This window comes from Miscanthus floridulus, chromosome 2, assembly GCF_019320115.1.
Source record: "Miscanthus floridulus cultivar M001 chromosome 2, ASM1932011v1, whole genome shotgun sequence".
NCBI classification, from domain to species: domain Eukaryota; kingdom Viridiplantae; phylum Streptophyta; class Magnoliopsida; order Poales; family Poaceae; genus Miscanthus; species Miscanthus floridulus.
This window is the reverse complement of record NC_089581.1, coordinates 117255728-117276958: the sequence shown is the minus strand read 5'-3', so window position 1 is coordinate 117276958 and position 21231 is coordinate 117255728.

Below are 21231 nucleotides of genomic sequence, written 5' to 3'. Positions count from 1 at the left end.
TTCCCGACCGCGCTCAATCACTCCCCACCGCCGCCGTAATTCGCCATATGAACGCCCCTAACCTCGATGCCGTCACGCCCATGAGCTTCGCCGTGACCTAACTCGGCCATAGGTACCAACATTTCTCGGTTTTGGTCATGAATTGCCTGGATTCATCCTCACCTACGTTGTTGCTTCTCTCTCTAGTTCGACGCAGCCATCGAACCACCCCTTTGGAGCCTCCCGGACACCGCAACCACCTCGATCCGACTCATGGTGAGCTCCCAAACCTCCTCGTCCCCTTCTTGTCTTGGTTAGTGCCCCAAAACACCATAATGGCGAGCTCCCGAGCCGTCGGCCATGGTGCCACCGTGGCCACACCCCGATGCATTCCCCGCTGTAGTTTTGCGCTCCCTTGACTTCGTGAGGTCCTACGCTTCACGTCCGTGGGTTCGGATTAGTCTGGGATGGCCTGAGTCACCCTCCCGATGTTTGCCGCCATGCTGGCTCACCACCGGCCATGGTGCCCTCACCGGAGGCGCTGTGTAGCGGTGGGGAATCAACCAATCTCACCGGTGCCGTCGGATCCCTCTGGACGGTCAGGATTAGATCTCACTGGTTGGATGTGTAATCGGTCCACCATGGACCCATGGACTCAGTCCACAACTCCATGTCAGCGTGTCCACCACACGCATGGTGCACCGCATCAACCAGCGATTGTCGCATGGTGCCCGGTCAGCAGCTGCGGTCAACCCTTGGTCAAGCCACGCACGTTTTGCAGTTTAGCCCCTTTATTTTCGGTGAATTAACCCACAGTCCAAATCAGTTTAAAAGAATTGTTTTTTAGTCATGTTTTTATTCATTTTAGCCCCTGTAGTTTTGAGTAATAGTGCACACAATCCAGCTAGCTTTTAAAATTCAGAATTAATTAGTTTAAATTCAAATTTGAGTTTAATTAATTACATAAATGCCATTGAACCTTATTTCATGCGTAACTTTTGTGTTTTAAGTCTGATTTGACCCGTTTGAATTGCATTAGGACTGTATTTATGTTTTATACATGTTTATACTACTATTAGGCATGTTTTCAATATTTAAAATTCATGGGTATATTTAATCTATTATTTAACTAAAGGAAAACTTGTTTAAATCATAACTTATTCATTATAACTCTAAAATAGTCCATTCAAGTGGCGTTGGTTTCATAACGACGTGACCTATGCATTAGTATCAATGTTTTCTATGTCAAATCTCTGGAATTTCATGGTTTAAATTCTAACTTGAAAAATAATTATGTCACTAGATTTATAAATAAAATGTAATAAATTCCACTTTGATTTAAAAAATATAAAGTTTGACTCAATTCAACTTAAGTGTTTTCTCTAAAATATCATATACATGCTTTTATATAATAAAATAAATAAAGCTTATGGTTTTTTGTTTTATAAGCCAAATCTTCTGGTAGATGTATCTTTTCAACTATAGCTCCGACTAGCATGCTTCCCACGTTTGTGTGTTCATAGCAATACGCGGATCTGTTTCAAAATCATTTTTCCACCAGTTGGTGTATTGTTCTAATATGGCTATGTATGTATGTTATGCATGTCTATTTGGATGCTTGTGTGGTGTTCTATGATCAAGTCTAGTCGGTGAGCTATACATGGTGAGTCCAGAAGCAGTTCTTGGAAGATTTGGACCAGAAGAAGATCTGATCTGAGTTTAAGGCAAGTATAACATGGGACCATCCTTGTTACCTATTCACCTCTAATCACTTATTTCATGTGTCTACCTTGTTGCCAATAAGTATATCCTAGATATTTGATATCTTGTACCTTGACACCATGGGTGATTATGCATTGGGTAGTATTATGCTAGTGCTCAAGATGAATAACCATGATCTTGTAACTTGACTAATAGAATATGCAATAAACACTAAAAGATATTTTTTAGCAACATAGAAACAGGGGCTGGAGTGTTTAGCTACTTTCTAAATGCTCCAGATTCCTCTCCCTAAGAACTTATCTGTAAGTGATCATCCGGGACTTACAGTACAACTGTGAGAGCTATATGGCTCTAGCTTTAGCTCAGTATGAGGACCTTTTCTAGCTTGTTAGTGGTTACCTTTATGGCGCAAGAGGGGCTCCGACAAGTATGAACTTAGCCTACCAAGAGGGTGCACTTTGTTAGTCACTCCTTAGAGGGGTGTTTATGCTTATTGATGGGGAAACCTTAGCGGCCCTAACTTGTTAGATGAACCTTTGAAAGGCTTCATAGTGAAACCTGCTGACCTTCCTTGGTAGTGGGTTAAGGGGCTGATCACCCTGAGCGAAAGGGTAAATCATGACTCACAATAAAAGTGTACAACCTCTGTAGAGTGTAAAACTGTTATAACAGCCGTGCTCATAGACACGAGCGGCCTTGGAACCCTTATGGAATAGAAATGATCACTAATGATTAATTGTTTATGCTATTCATTATTCATGTTTACCTGATCATGTGTTTATGGGCTTATGATAAATTCGTCTCAACTACTTAAAAAGATGACCTAATAAAAGCTAATCGTAGTAAACCAGTGTCAACCTTTTTGAGCCTCATGAACCCCCTGCTATATTGCTGAGTACGACATGTACTTACGCTTGCTTTACTTTTCTATACTTTGGATAAAAATCCTGGATAAGTACCAGATTGCTAGTCTGGAGGAGTTAGGCTTGTGGTCAACCAGTCAGTCGTCCCTGTGGATTTGGAGTCTTCGCTAGAAGATCGGAGTTGTCTTTTCATTGTCCATACTCTGAGGTTATATTCCTTATACTAATACATTATGTAATAAGTATTGTCTTTTGATATTACCCTTATTTGTGGCTATATGTGAGATTTGACTTCCTGGGCTCATATATAGTTTGTACCTAGTTTTATCTTTAAAACCGGGTGCTACACCCAATTAATGAAGTGTCCACCAAACCTGAGGTATAGTCACCAATAGTCTAAGTCTCTCGCTATGTAAGAATATCGAAGAGTAGGTCACCTCGGTGGAGTGTTCGATGAATTATACCGAACGAATAACCTAAAAACCCAAGAGCACCTAGTTCCCATCAAAGTCTCCGTGATTCCCACGGAGCATCCGCCAATTAGTATAGAGCCAAACTAGAGACAACTCACATTAGTACATAGTATAGTGGAGTGTCCGACTATCACAGAGAAGGTGAGGTTAGTTAGTTAGTTCACTCCAAGGGTCACCACAATTAGTTCACACCCATAGCTAGTAAAGCAGCAATAGGGTCACATCACAGTAGATGCCTCTCTCTAAATCCTAAGTAGAATTCCTAGTTTCCTTATCTATCGTGCGATCACCCCCAATCCTTGGTATCTGTCCTTTTAGGCTTGGATGTCTCGTTTCATGAGGATCATGTGCGAGCCATTAGGATCGGCAGCACTATCAGACAAACACCCCACTACTATAAATCTTACTTTGGATACTTATCAAGTTGCATTATGAGTAATGCATTACATGTAGTCTTGGATAATGATCACTCTTATACTACACCTAGAGGAGCCTAATAATCTATATAAGCCTCTCATCTAAATAATGGGAATGGGAACGCTTGATGCTTATTGCTTAGTTGCTTAGGCAACGCTAGAAGTCGAGCTTGAGAAGGGAAGTCATACTCGCACGTGTAGGATGCTACACTTGATAATTAACTACTAAAACCAATGAGGGTACAACTTGACTTACCTAACTAATCTAGCTAAGGACTAATATCCCTAATATGATAATCTTGATGTTAACTTGGATATCTTGCTCATGCTAGGGGTAGGTCATCGTGAGTGTGGGATCTAAGACAATGTAGCTCATGGAGCAGTAAGGACCATGTATTGGGATACATAAGTTTGAGTAACCACCTATTTAGACCACATGTCGTGGATGGGTCAACAAGCCAAGTAACTAATTGTGACCTGTTTATCCGTAAAACTAGCAAAGGGTTGGTGTTGGTCGGGAATGTCTGGGACATTGACCGGGCAACCACCCAAACCTTTCATGTGACACTAGGGTCGGATTAGGGAAAGGTTGGAAGACATGAGGCAACCCTTACCTAGGCACAGTTATGGTGGTCAGTCCTGACTTTCGTGTGGATATAGTTGTACACCTCTATAGAGTCTTGAAAGCCTAGAGTCCTCTGGGATAGAACTATTTGGTTGTTCTTTCTTTCTATACCCGTGGTAGCATGAACAATGGACTATGAGCACTTTGTTATAATGATGAATACCTTTACTTATACGTTGAGCATGGCATGCCATAATCTTAATGAACATCATTACTTTCCGCACTCATACAAACACCTGATAATCACCCTATGCATCCACCAAATATCATATGTTGGAATTAAATCCTGTGAGTACGCAATGTACTCATGGTACAGCTGTTAAGTTGTTTTGCAGGTACGTCATAGACTGTGTTGAGCTATAGCTCGACCGCCGCTGCATAGTAGCACTTGGAATGGGCATGACTCCAAGCGTGCTACAAGTTAACTCTAGGATTCCTTATTGGAGCAACTATGAGAGTGAACCCTAGTGGAGTAGAGACCGCGTCCACTAGATGGAGCAGGATGTAAAACTTGAAATAGGAAGTCTGGTCAATTTGTATATAATTGTATTAATTGAGCTTCCATTTACTAGTTTGATCTTGGAATAATAATTTGGAATACTATGTGCTAGCTAACCTAATTCATGGAGAGGAGTTGCTTAGTACGCTCCTAGGGGACTCAAAGTTGTTATTTCGACATTCCCCGTTGGCATCGATATCTGTTCCTAATAGGATGGATATCGGGGCATGATAGACTGGGTATTGGAGCAATGGTTAACTTGTGCATACTATCTAGTTATTAACCCTCCATTGACTAATGCATGGTACTCAAAAAATGGGAATAAAATCTAGACTTCTATTTCTTAGGACCCAACCCTAAAGGTTAAAAGTAACCCTACTCTAATTAGATACTCTAGCCTTCTCCTACGCCCAATGAAATGCTAAGCACCTAGGAAAGTTTCGGAAGAAAAACAATAAAATGCGGTAACCTTGAGAATGTAGACATGGGATGGTTTACCATAGGTCACCTAAGTGAGGAGTTGTCTTTTGTAATCACCTTATGCATAGTACGTTGTAATGGTAGAATAACCGAGAGCTAGGTAGTGATCCTAATCTTTCATCTCTGAAGGCAGCCCTTATCCCATATCTCGTCTGGAAGTTTTGTAAGAATCTCCTCTAGATCTTAGCCTTATCTTCCAATCACAGAACAAGCAGACGAGTAGGCACATAAGTCAAGATATCAACCAACATCATAGCTAGGCATAAGAGGATCTCATAGACATGGTTCACCAGCATGACAGTAAAGGTTCATCAATTTCTCAATCGTTCGACCACGACCATTGTAGCTACTTGGTCACCTAGACGGATGACTACACAACCAATCAAGTAGCAAAAGTATCAACACAAGTATCACGCCTGATGTGGCTGGGTGACGAGCAAACGACCAACAGTATGGTTTTTGAACCATCACAATGGAATGACCAGAAGACCACGACGAGCTTCATGGCTATGGCGGTGGAGGCTGCTACTACTATTGTGGCTACTGTGAGGAATACAGTGGTGAAGATGCTTGCTAGTGTGCCTGAGGAAAGGTGGCAGTGGTAGGCATGGTCGAAGATCCTCCTACAACACAAGAAACAAGTGTTAGGATTAAGCTCTCTATGTTAGAACTAGTAACTCATAGGATTCAGGAAGGTGAAGTAGGACCTGAACTAATACCTGTTAGAGCTGAGCCTAATGTAGCGTATCCCATAGAGTATGATGCTAGATGGGACACTAGAGCAACACCTGCAAGAAGGTTGAGAGTGAGTTAGAAGGATGTAATGAGGAACTTAGAGTATGAAACACACAAGAGACATAACTTGAGCAGTGAGCAAAAAGGAATACCTAGAGTCATCGGTTGGAAGATCTGGTGGAGGTATGTGGCAAGGCTGACCTACGACTATCTGATATGCTCAATGTTCTGAGCATTGGCCGCCACATCACTATGGACTACCTACAACTCTTCTTTGGTGGCAAGCGAATCCATCTTCACAGCCAAGGTGTTCATGGAGTTCTATAGCAGATTGATGAGGCTCTTCTGCAAGAATCTCTACTCATGCTCAAACCTTTGGTCAAAGTTTCCTGCCACTGACGCTACTGTCACTTGGACCTAAACATGGATGCCCTCAAAGAATAGCTTGAAGTAACTCAGCTAGAGGCACCCAACCTAAAATAGTGGCATCTGCATTCCTCCTATGACCACGAGCACCACCTCGAGTAGAAGGCTCACCTACCTTGGCTGAAGGAGCCTTAGGCTAAGGCATGTCCTTAGTGGAAGAACCTGGGTCATCGAAGTGAGGACTATAGGATTTGTGCCTAACTCCCTCAATGCCCTCTAGGACTACCAAGCGCTTTACCAATGCCATGATGTAGGGCTAGTAACCCAGGGAACCCCTAACCTCATGCTTGCACCACATCAGCTCCATAACGAGGAAGTCGATCCAATTCACCATGGTACCATCTAGAATTCTCCTGATGGTCACATAGTACTTCTCTCGGATGGCATCGGTGTTACTTATCTTGGGCAGCAAGGTATAACAAAGCAATTTGTTTAGCACCATTAGTTCTAGTGCCAGATACTTTGATTTGCAATACTCAAAGTTTGGATTTGTATAGAACCGGGCCACTTCACTCCTCTTGTTGGCCTTGGGAAGACTATCCATTAGTTCTCCCTGCTTGCATGCATCATAGTCAAGCTAGACCATGTCTGCAAACTGAGCGAAGGAAGCTTGGTACTTGCCTCTCCTAGTCATCCTGCTTGATAGTTTCTTTCTCATGGTTCACTTCAAGAGTGGCATAGAACTATCGGACCATGGCTTCATTCCAATTGTGGTGGAATCACATGATGTTCTTCAATCCAACATTTTCAATTTTGGATAGCAACCCCTGAAGAATAGCTTGCTTGCTCATGCTATCCAACCTGATCCACTTCTAGTTGGTACACATTGAGGCTTGCTCGAATCGGTCCTAGAAAAGATCATACTGATCTTGAGTGTGAAAATTGGATATGGAGAAAGTCTGTGGCTGACTAAACTGCTTCAAGTCACAAGCTTCATGAAAATCCCTAAATGATCCTCCCTCCAACTCTTTCGATTTCTAGGCACACTCATCACAATCAATGGGGTACACAACCACTCGAGTTGTATTCCAACCCCTCATCAGCAGACTCTACCCCTTCATTACCCTCCACCTATTCCTTGACTTCATCATCACTTCCATCTCTATCTTGTTCTTCCTCATCCCGATCACTATCATCATCACCACCATCACCTCTAGAAGAAGACGAAGGTTGTGGAGTTCAGCTCAAAGAAGGCGAATGAAGGTGATGGTTCCCAACTGACATTTGTATGGAGATGGTTGATGGCTAATTAGAGCACTTGAGGCATTTTTGGACCTCCTCTTGTGTGGAACTACTTTCTTGCTCCCTATCTCCTCCTCAATAACATAGTCACTGTCCACAGGATCATCACCGTGAGGGATAGGATGTTAGCCACTACCAATCTCTCTCCTTGGCCTCTTTTTCTCTCGGCCACCACCACGAAGATGAAGAACTGAACTCCTGCAACGAAAGGAAACAACAAGAATTGGTAAAGACTTGGATAAGAACAAATGAGCAAGGATATTGCATAAAGGAGAGTAGAATTAGAGAAATTGGAATAGTGCAAACATGGACATAAGAACTAGTGATAATGTTCACCTATAGCAAGTATGCAAACTCATTACTACATATGAAAGGCACCTATAGTGTTGAAACAACTAGGATAATTCAAAGTAAACTAAGTCAGTACTAGATAGATACTGGCAGAGTGTCCGTCGAGCACATGGACCGTCCGTCAGCATAACCGATAACAGAAACAAATGCAGCAAAGGGTACTCATTCACTATTGGAGCCTTCTGTTAGGACATTGGAACCATCCGACAACATATAGTTCTTGACACAGAGCATTCACCAGATATAGACTGATCGACGGAGTAACCGCGAAGTTACGGACCATCATTCCAACTAGTAGAATGAATCAAACCAAGAAAATCTACTAAAGACCCTCAAGAATGGTAGAAGCACCCAACACGGTCACCGATCATCCGATGAGATCTCGATGACATAGTGGCCTATCAATGCTCAATCGACAAATCCAAAGATTTCACCAATGTCAACAGTTACAAATTTGCATAGAAGTACTCCTAAGAATGCTCTACAAGATCCCCAAGAAGTATTTGGAAAAACCTTAGCCATTGCCTAGAACGGACAAACCCTAGTTTTCAATCATGACAAAATGGGGAAAGGCAAAAAGGGAAGGAACTCACTCGGTACCCCGCATCTTGGAAAGGCACTTGGGTGCGCACGTGACCGAAGGAATCAATGAGGAAGCATCCAATAGTTGTTGTCATGGAGTGGGCGGCGGCACGAGCGCATGTGTGCGTGGGAGACCAGCAGGTGGAGAAAAGAAAAGGACTTTGTCCAGGGACTATCGGCCCATATATAGCCAAAACCTATCAAATCGCCCTAAGAAAATGGTGGAGCATCTACCAAGTCACTAAGCCCAATAGTTGGAGTTAGATTCAGCGATGCACTGAAACAATCCGTAACAATGACCGGATCATCCATTAGATCGAGTAAAACTAATGAAAGCCCCAAGGGTCGAAACCTACAAAAAATGAAAGAAAGGAATTTTGGAGAAAGGATTTCGTGGAAGCTTTCGAGCAACCCCTTGACAAGCTCGGGGATGAGGTTGAATTCAAGTGGGGAGGAGTTGTAATGACCCAAGTTACCATACACTAAACTTCCATTTTGGTTGCCCAAGTTCCCGTTAAGTGGAATTCCCTCATGATCTCAAGTAGGCTCACCCTAAGCTTTAAATTGGATTCAAGAGCTATGACATCTAGGTTTCTAATATTGGTAAAGCAAATCCAGAGACTACCGGACAATCCGTCACTTATATCAGATCATCCGATAAAGATGTAGAGAGAGCAGATGGAATAGGAAGTGAGTTGTTATTCATTATGGGGCATGGCCCACAAGTCATCACGAGTGGGAGATATTTCCCAACCCTAGATCCTTAGCTTCACTCATCCTTTCCTCATTTCTGCTCACACACACTCTCTCTAGAAGGAAGAACAAGGAGAGGGAAAGGATGAACTAGAGAGAGAAAGAGAAGAAAAGAGAAGAAGAAGATGGAGAAGAGAATCAAGATTCTAGAAGGCAACAAGATCAGCCCTAGGCCAAGCACTTGAGCTTCAACAACCTCTCATCTCATGGTTAGCTCAAGAGCTCTCTCCTCTCTTTATCTTGAGATCAATCCTCCAACCCTAATCTAAGTGTTCTCTCTTGCATGGATGGATCATGAGGATGGCTTGATGGAAAAGTACCCCAAGAGTAAGGATCAAGTATGCTATCCCTCAATCTCTCTTTATCTCTAGGATTTCTCTTGGTCAAGGAATCACTAGTTACACTAGCTAACCAAAGCCAAACCTAGCTAACTTAAGCCTAGCTAAGTCACATAAGTTACCGTAGAAATACCCAGCACATGCATTGATGACTTTACATGAGATCTAGATATGAATCCCCAAGCTCTCACCCAAGAACCCAAGAGCATAGGTACTATCGCCTAATGATGAAGTGTTCGCCAAACCTGAGGTATAGTCACCAATAGTCTATGTCTCTCGCTAAGTAAGAATATCAGAGAGTAGGTCACCTCAATGGAGTGTCTGATGAATTATACCGAACCAATAACCTGAAAACCTAGGAGCACCCAGTTCCCATCGGAGTCTCTGTGATTCCCATGGAGCGTCTGCCAATCAGTACAGAGCCAAACTAGAGATAACCCACCTTGGTACTTGGTACAACAGAGTGTCCATCAGTAGGACGGAGTGTCCGACTATCACAGAGAAGGTGAGGTTAGTTAGTAAGTTCACTCAAAGGATCACCACCATTAGTTGACACTCATAGCTACTAAAGCACCAATAGGGTCACATCATAGTAGATGCCTCTCTCTAAATCCTGAGTAGAATTCCTAGTTTCCTTATCTATCATGCAATCACCTGAATCCTTGGTATCTCTCCTTTCAGGCTCGAATGTCTTGTTTCATGAGGATCATGAGCGAGTCGTCAGGATCAGCAGCACTATCAGACAGACACCCCACTACTATAAACCCTACTTTGGATACTTATCAAGTTGCATTATGAGTTCAATGATCACTCTTATACTACACCTAGAGTAGCTTAATAATCTGTATAAGCCTCTTATCTAAACAATGGGAATGGGAACGCTTGATGCTTATTGCCTAGTTGCTTGGGCAACGCTAGAAGTCGAGCTTGAGAAGGGAACTCATACTCGCACGTGTGGGATGCTACACTTGGATAATTAACTACTAAAACCAATAAGGGTACAACTTGACTTACCTAACTAATCAGGCTAAGGACTAATATCCCTAATATGATAATCTTGATGTTAACTTGGATATCTTGCTCATGCGAGGGGTAGATCATCGTGAGTGTGGGATCTCAGACGATGTAGCTCATGGAGCAGGAAGGACCGTGTATTGGGATACGTAAGTCCGAGTAACCACCTGTTCAGACCACATGTCGTGGATGGGGTCAACAAGACAAGTAACTAATTGTGACCTGTTTATCCATGAAACTAGCAAGGGGTTGGCGTTAGTTGGGAATGTCTGGGACATTGACTGGGCAACCGCCCGAACCTTTCATGTGACACTTGGGCCAGATTAGGGAAAGGTTGGAAGACATGAGGCAACCCTTACCCGGGCACAAGTATGGTGGTCAGTCCTGACTTCCATGTGGATATAGTTGTACACCTCTGCAGAGTCTTGAAAGTCTAGAGTCCTTCGGGACGGAACTATTCAGTTGTTCTTTCTTTCTATACCCATGGTAGCATGAATAATGGACTATGAGCACTTTGTTATAATGATGAATACCTTTACTTCTATGCTGAGCATGGCATGTCGTAATCTTAATGAACATAATTGCTTTTCGCACTCATACAAACGCTTGATAATCACCCTATGTATACACCAAATATCATATGTTGGAATTAAATCCTATGAGTACACAATGTACTCACGGTACAGTCGTTAAGTTGTTTGCAGGTACGTCATAGACTATGTTGAGCAATAGCTCGACTGCCACTGCATAGTAGCACTTGGAATGGGCATGACTCCAAGCGTGCTACAAGTTAACTCCGAATTCCTTGTTGGAGCAACTATGAGAGTGAACCCTAGTGGAGTAGAGACCGCGTCCACTGGATGGAGCGGGATGTAAAACTTGTAATAGGAAGTCTAGTCAATTTGTATATAATTGTATTAATTGAGTTCCATTTACTAGTTCGATGTTGGAATAATAATTTGGAATACTATGTGCCACTCAACCAGATCCTGAAGAGGAGTTGCTCAGTGCACTCCTAGGGGACTCGAAGTTGTTATTTTGACATCCCCCGTCAGCGTTGATATCGGTTCCTAATAGGATGGATATCGGGGCATGATAATATCTGAGGAGGGTGGCGATTGCAATCGATGTACATCTAGCTGGCCAATCCCAAACTTATGCCTGTACTTCTCGAAGGAGCAAGTACAAGGCTACCGTTCCTGTCATAAAACTAAGGCTCAAAATGACCTGACCACCCTCGGAGAACCCACCCTATGAGGCTCGCCACATGAATCGGCGACAGGTCCCCCCCCCCTCTTAAGTTTTACGATGGACATTCCCTATCCAAAAAATAACCGCTAGAATGGCCAAAGAAACACTTCGGTGAATGTTTTGCGCACCTTAGTTGTAAGACAGTACTTAACTTCATGGTCAACTATAACTTAGACCCCTATTATGTGTTTGGTACCTTCAAACTTGCCACAATGCTACCAACGGTATGGTCCTTAATCGACACAGGCAGAACTAATTCAACCCGAGCCTCGCTCTGTTGCTATAACTAACCACATCCAAACCAAAGTCCACAGTCCCGCCCGGTCTCTAATTATTATCTAGCACCTCAAGTCCATGTGATAGTAGTAATAGAATAGCCATGACCTATCTCTCACGAGTGACAGTCCATCACTCGACTTCTACCATAGGTCCTATAGCATGGCATACTACACAATTCCTATCATACTAGTAGGACTCATAGGATAGAACATTTATATAGGTGAGTTTCAAGCAACTCCTACAACTTAATGCACAAACAACAGCTTAATAAGTTTTTAAAAAATAGGGGTTATCCACCGGGGCTTGCCTAAGTAAACTTGTACTCTACTAAGTTAGTATCCCTCCATCTTCAAACACGATCATCCTTCGTCTTTAGGATTTGATCACCATTACATCGTCTTCTAGTTTGACTTCATAATCCACCAATTGATCCATCAACCACCAACGTACCTAAATGATATGCATGAATGCAATGCATGCTTAAGTCAAACAAGCATAACAAGATATTTACAAACACTACAAGACAAGCAACACGTCATCACAGTGAAGGGTAACTAGACGTTGGAGGTTCGACTCTCATCCTCTCCTAGCGAGTTACTATTGTCACACAAGCGAGCAAAACAACATTTTGCATTTTAAACATACAAGTGAAAGCTTATCATAACATGCCAAGCACACTCCTACTTACTAAACATACTTTGCCTATACATCATGTAAAACAAGTAGTATAGACAAATGTATATTAACCCTAATCTAAATACCTAACATATATAAAAACTTTAATAACTATAACCAAGGAATAAAAAGGTGGCACACCAAACATCTCTTTTGGACATGAAAAATTAATGGGTGATATGTCTTAACTAAACATAACTATTGCATAAATTTTATAATTTCTGGATAAACAGATTATTTACTAACAGTTAATTAAGATTTAATGGTAATAAAAGCATGTGACACATCATAAATCAATAACTTAGTAAATAAACATCCAATGGACATGACATTTTTACTAGAACACACACACATCCATACTAGTTTACCATAAAAATTTCACTGCATTTGGATTACTAGAACATCCTCTAATAAATAACCATAAAGACTAGATTACAATACAACAAAAACTTTATATTAAAGCACAGGATATTATAAATCTATTGCATAGATCTAGTCATGAGGAGTGCAACAAAACTAGTTTGGTATTTTTAGAATTTTTCTATGATTTATTGAAGTTTCTGCCAATTTATGCATAAAAGAAATAGATAACAGAAAAAAACACATTTTTGCATCGGGGACCCTGGATGTTTTTTGAAATCAAAATAATTCCTCCCACCTTTTGTATGTCTCTTGCATTTTTACAATAGAAACCCTAGAAAAGCTTCTATTCTCACCCCGGGGTCCTTCTCTTCTTCTTCCTTACGGAAACAGAGTAGAGGAGGTGCTTGGGGCGGCCAATTTCGGCCACATGGCGGCTTGTCGGCAACAAGGGCCAGCAGCACGGTCGCGTTGGCATGGCGGCGACCTACCGCACCTGCACCTAGCCCTAGCCTAGCCAGCAGCAGCCCATGGTGGCCATGCGGCAGCGTCGCAGTAGGGCAAGGCGGCCGGTGAAAGCGGCTACGTGGCACCGGACGGCCACGGTGTGCTCATGGCTGGGCCACTCTCATGCCAAGACAGGGTGCAACAGCCTAGCCGCGTGTGCGCGCGACGGCGATGTTCCGAGTAGGGGCCACAGAAGCTCCCAGTGACACGGCTACGACGTGCGCGCATGGGGGAACAGTGGGGAGCAAGGCAGAGGTGGTGCTGCCGACCATCGAGCGTGGTGAGGAACGGAGTGGTGGGAACAGTGGTGGCGAGGTCGAGCCCCATGGCGACCATGGCGTCTCGAACCGAGCAGAATCGAGGGAGAGAAGGAGTGGTCGAGAGAGAGAACAGAGAGGGAGGAAGGAGCCAGAGGCCATGTAGAAGAAGGCAAGGCGGGGAGCAGTGCAGCGTGGGCGAGGCCGTGGGCAGGGCATGGGCGGCCATGCGTGTGAACAAGGCACGACGTGGGCACGGCCAGGGTCAAGGCGTGAGCGACGACAGAACCATGTGCCTCTCTTGGACCCACTTTTTCGGCATATTCCAGCTATATTTGTAATCCACGAGTGTAGCAAAATATCTTCATCACCCTTCAGTCTTCGACTCGTATTAAGGAAATATGGTCATTGGCGCAATGGATTAGCAGGTAATTAGGGCCAGAATTAGCAGTGTCAGCCAAAACACTAAGCACTTAGAAACTCTCCCAGGAAACAATATTTTATTCAAACTTTGAAGCACAAATTACTCTATTAAACAACTAAACTAGGCACGAACGAGCACTCTACCACAAAGTACAAAAGTTAAATTAAGTTTTTCACACCAACTGTCGATGCAGAAAGTGACCAACACGTAAATATTTGTAGTTTTGCCGTACGTTGTGATCGGATATGGCCTAGCACTCAATGACACAGGGTTTATACTGGTTCAGGCAACATGCCCTACGTCCAGTTTGAGTCGGTCGAAGACTTTATTCCTGAGCCTAGGTGCTCAAAGTTTGTTGTGGGGTTACAAACGAAAGGGAGTAAGATGGGGGTGCAAGAGGTCCGGTCGGACTCTGGACTACAGGGCCGAGAGAGACGAGAGCTCCTATGTGCGCTAAGTATTTGAGCATGTGCTCTGTTGGAATCGTTCGAACCGTAGGTTGTTCGATCCGCTGGTGGTTGAATCATTGGAGAGTCATCCTTATTGGGAGAGAGCGCATCCCCTTTTATAGATGAAGGGGACCACCTTACAAGTGAGAGAGAAGATTTTACATATGCTACTAAGTCTTGGTGCCCACGCCGTCGGGTACAATGATGATTGTAGGCACCCACAACACTGTTTATGTAAGATGTATGTGGGAGGTTTTACCGTATTCACCATGTATGGCAAATGACAGCGCCACAACACTGTTGATGCTCAGAGGCATGTGGGGGATTTTACCGTGTTCGCCTAGTATGGGAGCTGAGGGCGCCCACAACACTGTAGGGCAAACGTTGGTGCCCACAACTCTGCTTAGGCTCTAACATGCCTGGAAGGTGACAGGGAAGGCACCCTTCTGACATGCCCTGTCGGTACTGTGCTGCAGGTGTATAGGGTACGTTCCTTGGTATTGCGGTTGACTTGAGCGCCCTGCCTTACTTGCTCCGCTCGTTTCCTAGGTCCTCACCGAGCGGGCATCCCCGGTCAGTTGGTCCCAGTTGGCTCCGACTGCGCTAGTCGGAGAAGAGCTGTAAGTAGAGGTTTGGTGCATCCCCGATCGGAGACGCGGGTCGGAGTCGGAAGCAGTGTTGGCCAGGCCTTCCGGTCGAAGAGGCGGGTCGGAGTCAGAAGCGGCGTTGGTCAGGCCTTCCGGTCGAAGAGGCGGGCCGGAGTCGGAAGCGGCGTTGGCCAGGCCTTCCAGTCGGAGAGGCGGGCTAGAGTCAGAAGCGAGCATTGTCCTTTCCTTGTCCAGGCCTTCCAGTAGGAGATTGGATCGCCCTTCTGACCTGTCATTAGGTTTTTGGGCCAGCCCTAGGAGTTGCGCGTTGTTCGCAACGTTGTCTGCTAGGCCGAGCTTTTGCTGGGAAGCAGGTCCATGAGGGACCTCGGGTTTATGAACCTGACACCAACATTTTTTACAATTTCCATATAAAATAATTATTTATTTATCCTCCAAAAAGCTATTGAGCAATTAAAACCAGATAAGGTTTTTGACATTTTTTAATCATTTTCTTCACTTTTTTCCAACATGAACCCTAATTAACTTTTGTTCGCAAACCCATTTAGAGATGTTTAAGCACAAAATCAAGGTTGATTGACATCACACATGTTGGCTATATTGACAAAGGTGATTTAAACAAACATGTATCGTATCATTTCATGCAAGAATTTATCATCAAGCATAGAAAACTTATTTATTAGGTTTTATTAAGACTTAAACTATTGTTAAACAGGTACGTAACATCGGGGGTGTTATAGATCTCTAGTCACACAAGAGGCTAAGTCACTACTCACTAAGAGCTCTCAAACAAGCTACACTAAAGAGCTCCACTAGGTTAAACTAAACTAGCAAGCAAGCTCTCAAAACTAGTTACACTAAAGAGCTTGCTACACAACTAGTTTGCAAAGAATGTAAAGAGGTGAGTGGGATGATTATACTGCTTTGTCGAGAAATGAACCAATCACAATATGAAAGCTAATTCAATCACTGGGAGAATTCCAATCACAATAGACACCAAGATTTTTCTCCCGAGGTTCACGTGCTTGTCGGCACGCTAGTCCCCATTATATCGACCAACACTTGGTCGTTCGGTATCTAATAGGTGTTTTACAAACCTAGTCCAACAAATGGATGCCGCAAGAACCTACCCACAAGTGAGGTAACTCAATAACACGAGCAATCTACTAGAGTTACCTTTCGGCGCTTCGTCGGGAAAGGTACAAGACCCCTCGCAATCACCGGGAGACGGCCACGAACAATCACCAACTCATGTTGATGCTCCTCCGCTGCTCAAGCCATCTAGGTGGCGGCAACCACCAAGAGAAACAAGAAATCCACAGCCACAACAATGCCCAAGTGCCACTAGATGCAATCACTCAAGCAAATACACTTGGAATCACTCTCAATCTCACTATAATAATGAATCAATAATGAAGATGAGTGAGAGGTGTTTGCTTAGGCTCACAAGAATGTATCACATGTGAAAATATCCAAGAGAGAGCCTAAACCGAAGCACTTCTATTTATAGAGCCCCCAAGACTCAGAGAATCGTTGGGAGCTCGGGGGTGTGACCGGACGCACCCCAGCGTCTGGTCGGCCAGAGTCCGATCACTCTTGGCCATCCACATGTCCCCGTTTGAATCCCGTGCGTTGATCTTCAACGGTCACTTGCCAGTCAAACACGAAGTCAAGTGATGACCGGACGCGCCCGAAGAGGATCGGACGTGCTGTCACCGCATCCGCTCACGTACTTGCGCGCATTTGCCTAGCCACGATTGGACTCGTTGTTCAAGTGACCTGACTCACGTACACAACGCGTCAGATCGTTTCCAGAGAGGATATTTATTGTTCATTGGCAAATTCCTTAGTTCATCGAAGTAGTTCCAAGTGTGTCAGGATTAGTGTTCTTTACTTTTGTGTTCTCTAGCTCAAGTATTGATGTGTCAAATTGAATTGTGTCACTTTTATTGAAGTACTGTTGAAATAAATGCAACGTGATTAACCCGGTGGTTAACCAAATGCACGAGAGAGGCATACCGCGTCCCTGCACCTGGGTCCAGGATCAAACAATTTATTGAGCTGCTAGGGTCCTACCACATCTCCCTCCTGATCATTCCCCTCTTTGCTCTCTTTCTTTGCTTCACCTTGCTCGCTGTGGGCGGAAGGCAGCCTCTCTCGTGCTCTCTGCTCCATCATCTCCAACCTTGCCGACGCACAAATCAGCAGCGCACGGTCGACGCTTGTCTGCTCCCTTCCTCGGCTTCACCCTGCTCTCAATCCATGTGTGTTGGATGCATATGTATCAACCTCAATCCATGTGTGTTAGAATTGATTAGGATGAAATTTAGTTTAAATTCCACATCAATTCACTTCAACGCATATGGATTTAGGTCTTGTTTGGATGTATGTGTATCATTTTCAATCCACATATGTTGGAGTAGATTGGAATAGGAACTTTAGTTTAATTACAGTCCAATTCCACTTCAACACATGTGAATTAAGATGAATACATACATATCCAAACAAAAGGCTCAGGTGGATATACGTGCATCCAAACCAGGTCTTATACGTCACTATATGCCGGGTATTGGATTTTCCTCTCCACGCTTGCATCTTGATAGAGTTGCTTACTTGTCATGAGCGTTCCCGAAGGTTTACTCGTTAGCCGGCGTGATTTGCGCACTGCATTTGTCACCGCACATAGTGACATGGTATAGTGGTATACGACTCACATGTCCCATCCCAGCGATCTATGGTTCCAGTTTTAGTCTACGAAAGACGCCAAATATCCCGTGTAACGGATTCATATGCCCGTCCCGTCATCATGCATGCGCAGAAACCAAACGCCCTCATCCAGGAGTCCAGTTTAAGTCAATTTGGCAGTAGAACTCAAGCAGCCGTTTGCTATTTTTATTCGTTTGCTATTTGGCAGTCTGGGATGTACTATTCCAATCTGCTTCATGTCAGATTTGGTGATGGATAACAGGCAATCACCATGTAACCATGTATTAGGTACGAGTTCGACCGCTACGCCTCCTGATGATCCTGGTGACTGGTGAGCAGGTAAACCTCCGCCCCGTCCCGTTCGCCGCTACTAGTAGGAGCGCAGTGAGGTTGCCTGCCAACATCAGCACCGATCGACGGCGTCGTGCGCGTGCGGCCATGCATGTGCCGGTCCACCGCCGCGTCCCCGGCCGGCCACTTGCTTGAGCCGGATCCGCGACTAGTTCAACTCCGATCCGGCCCCTCTAGCGCCTACTGGCATCGGCGACTGACCGCGTGCGCAGAACGGGTAAACGGCAGCTACAGCTCCGCCGACGGCGACTGATCGCACAACGTCCGTGGAACACCGCCGTGGGGGTGTGTGACAGTGTGAGTCCGTGCAGGTGTCGGGTTGATGATCAGGTTCATGTACTTGGAAAGTTTCAAGTCTCAGGCCTGACTATAGAGTTAGTAGGACGAAATGGACCAACTTTAGACCAAGACCACCGATTTGTTTCTCTCTATTTTCTCGATCTAGTGTGTCTCTTATGCCGTGGACTTTGCAGAGACTTACTCCCTCCATTCTTTTTTAAATGTTGTTTTCACGTACTCAACTTTGGCCCTATTCGGCTGGCTAGAAAAACGCCTGATGCTGATACCGATCGGTTATGACAGAAAAACTACTGTTATTTTGCTAAAAGGTACTGGCTGATAAATTCAAGCGAACAGGACCTTTGACTAAATAACGTGGAGTATGTATGAAGCGTAATGAGTATTATTAGATTAATCATCGAATATATTTTTATAATACACACTTATTTAGAGACACAAATGTTACTAGTAATGATTTTCATAAATCTAGTTAAATTTAAAATATTTGACTAGCACGAAAATCTGGGCATATATCATGAAAAGAGACAGAGAGTAGGCATCAAAATAATTGCACAGAATGTTGTAAAAAAGAGTAAATTGCATTTGGGGTACAAGAACTAGACTTGTCGGTGCAAATTATCCCCAATAACTTGTAATATGCTCTCGGGTACAAGAACCTGACATCTTGGTGCATAGACAGTCCAAAAACCAATCTCTCCTGCGAGCTCTCGGGTATTATGTTGGAAGTTTAGGCTACGAGCAGCTCGCAGCTAGGATGTACACGGCTCAGATCCGAGCTGCGAGCTCCTATATGCACGAGCCATGTATGTGCCAATACGAGTATTTTATCTTCGATGAAAAAACCTGCAAAGCAAGTGCTCAGCCAATTTTGTCCATCCACCGGATGAAGCCACTAGTTAAAATACTTCCAACATACGTGTATAGTCACTGCAACGTATGCAACACATAAATAAAACACTTGTAACATATGTTTAAAACAGCTGAAACATTTAAAACATACAGTCATTGCAACATACGCAACATCTAGATAAAACACTTACGATGTACGTTTAAAATAGCTGAAACATTTGAAACATATACTTACAATATATATATATATATATATATATATATATATATATATATATATATATATATATATAGAACTACTGTTCTGCAGCTGGCCATAGAATAACTTATTCTGTGGCCACTTTGAGTTACGATAATTACCATGTTAATTTACGAGATTACAGTAACTCCTTACTAAGTGATTTACTATAACATTATCGTAAATATCACCGTGAGTTGTAGTAACATGAGTATCGTAAATGCATATTCATGTTATCGTAAATTGGTACAAATATTATCGTAAATCAAGGTGGCCATAGAATAAGTTATTCTATGGCCAGCTGCAGAATAGCCTTACCCTATATATATATATATATATAGTCATTACAACATATACGACATCCAGATGAAAGACATACAACATCAGATAAAATATACGGTCGTCACGCGCTCTTTATAGCGGCCGAACGCGGATGCGTTGCCTGTGGTGTGGTGACTGCGCCGTGGCTCGGCGCGGGCGCGGGCCCGTGGCGTCAGCCGCGCCGACGACGACGACCGAGAAGAGCCTGACCCTGCGGTCGTTGGGTGGACTCGGCCGATTGATCTCCCTCGCGTCATCGCCGTGGCAGCAGGTGACGTCACCCCCTCCGCATCACGCCGTAACCGTAACCAACTAAGCATGGCGGGCGAGTGCTCAGCCAATTTTGTCCATCCACCGGGTGAAGCCACCTAGAGCCATATTAGCCGCAGGCTACTCGCGGTGAGGTGTGTACTTATTTTTAAAGATTTATTCTAGGACCTAATGAGATTATTTTTCAGTGGTACATTTACAAACATACGCTTTCAACATATGTGTATGACCACTACAACATATGTAATATCTAGTTAAAATACTTCCAACGTACGTGTATAGTCACTGCAACGTATGCAATACATAAATAAAACACTTGTAACATATGTTTAAAACAGCTGAAACATTTAAAACATACACTTACAACGTACATATATAGTCATTGCAACATACGCAACATCTAAATAAAACACTTACGATGTACGTTTAAAATAGCTGAAACATTTGAAACATATACTTACAATATATATATATATATATATATATATATATATATATATATATATATATATATATATATATATATATATATATATATATATATATATATATCCATTACAACATATACGACATCCAGATGAAAGATATACAACATCAGATAAAATATACATCTGAAACGCATAAAACATACGAAGATAGATGTCATGGATCAACGAAAAAATTTAGACCAACACTCAGCCACGAATCCTACAATGGTGGCGAACACGGAAAATGTGTCAATGCCGATCCACATTCGCCGTGGACCACCGCATCCGCATACAATGGTTCTGGGCTGACGATGCGGATCTGCTACAAGAAAGCTTCTCCTGTATACACACAGTACGTACGCCCTCGACACGGCAGCGCACGTGGATGTGGATCTGATTTTACACCACACTTGGTGGTGTA